The following is a 1,693-nucleotide window of genomic DNA, read 5'->3' on the forward strand; positions in this document are numbered from 1 at the left end:
TATGTGGAAAATAATGTGTTTTTTGAACCTTAAACCGCATAAACACATTTCATTACACCAAATACACAAAATAATGTTCTTTTTAGCAGCATCATATGACCCCTTTAAGGTGTCCTTGTTACACGTTACATGCACTTACTATTATAATAACAATTAAATATGCATAATTACATGCAAGTAACCAGTGGCGTAGCGAATCTGCCCCGGGCCCATAAAAATTTGTATGGGCCCCCCCAAACGTTATGGGCTCCAACTTGGTTAACTTGTCTTAGGCCCTATTGTTGATTTTTTTGAAGTAAATAACGTTATGTGAATCGTGACTATTCACAAGCTGTTTTATTTACGGTATAGTCTAATACTTGGAAATGATGTTTAAAGTTTTCAAGTCCATTCATTATTTGTAACACGCAAGCCACTCAATAATTGCAGCTTTGTGCTTTGTTACTACAAAATCTCAGCCTTCTGTCAATTCTATGATAAAATATAAACAATAAAGGTGTTTTTACGCTTTTTAATTTGTAGTGAGATAATTCGCCTTTATTATATTTAAAAATTATATTTTCCTCTTTAATATTTGCAGCACGAAATAAACATGAATATTTTAATGCATGTTGAAAAAAATCAGAACAATTGAATATAAACGAATGTCATGAATCGATCAATCAGAGTTTTAAAATAAGTCAAAAGAATGACGGATGCCACAAACTTTTTTGTTTTTTTAGAGGAGTAGGTCTATAGGTGGAATTTTCACATTAACTTCACGCAATATAACATGATTTTATTATCGTAATTTTGACTTTATTCTTCAAATATTATGACGTTAATCTTATTTAGTTATTTTTCAACATGGAACAAAAATGCTGCCATATAGGCTACTGAATGCAAACACAATTTTGGCACAGCGGCCCAAAAAAAAAACAAACAAAAAATAAATAAAAAACAAACAAAAAAAGTGAGGGGATATTTGAATTTGTTAATAAACTAATGTTTTCTGAGTCAATGTTGCAAAAATGAATTTGACGAACCTGACCCGCCATCTCCTCACTGGACGTGCTTTTAGAGAGAAATGCATCTTTACGGATTACATAATGAAAGAGTTTTTGTTTTCGATTTGAATTATTTCATTTTAAAATAGTAATTCAAAGCATTCTATAGATATATTTATCATGTCAGTGAAGCGCTCCTGCTCAAGACCAAGAGGACAGAAAGCGCATCCTGTTTGTTTTCCTTATTTTACAAAAGCACAAGGTTTTGTTTATATTGTGATTGCACACAAATACAAGTAGGCCCTTTGCAGTTCCGAATGATGTATACTCTTACCTTTATGAGCAAACATGACGGCGTATTTTTAAGTTTCCACTGTTATTAAAAAAATGCAAGTGATCGTGCTGGCGCCTCCATGTCCTGCAAAGCACGCTTTAGCTTCCACTCTCCACACAAACGATTGGATATGCGCCTAACAGCGCTCATTTATCTAGGTTAAATGTTTAAATTAATACTGTGAAATGCATGAAGTGTTTTATGTCTGTTATTTAAGGCAAGTCGTGTTGGTTTGAGAAGGCTAACTTGATCAAACATAATGCTCAACTCACTGTCTGCAACTGCTGCTTGATCATTCCTTTAAAAAACAAAAACTTGAATTTAACAAACATAAAATGTTCCAAACATATTTCTAAATTAACTTAATAAAGAA

The 1,693-nt window shown here is 32.5% G+C and overlaps 1 protein-coding gene across 1 annotated transcript in view; it reads right to left on the reverse strand.

Annotated features, from left to right (window-relative positions):
- LOC107688695 (sodium- and chloride-dependent GABA transporter 2-like) overlaps positions 1–1,693 on the reverse strand; it is a 44,543-nt gene that overhangs the window by 5,702 nt on the left and 37,148 nt on the right. The gene's annotated exons all lie outside the window — the stretch shown is intronic.

Source organism: Sinocyclocheilus anshuiensis, unplaced genomic scaffold, assembly GCF_001515605.1.
Source record: "Sinocyclocheilus anshuiensis isolate Anshui unplaced genomic scaffold, SAMN03320099.WGS_v1.1 scaffold934, whole genome shotgun sequence".
Lineage (NCBI taxonomy): Eukaryota > Metazoa > Chordata > Actinopteri > Cypriniformes > Cyprinidae > Sinocyclocheilus > Sinocyclocheilus anshuiensis.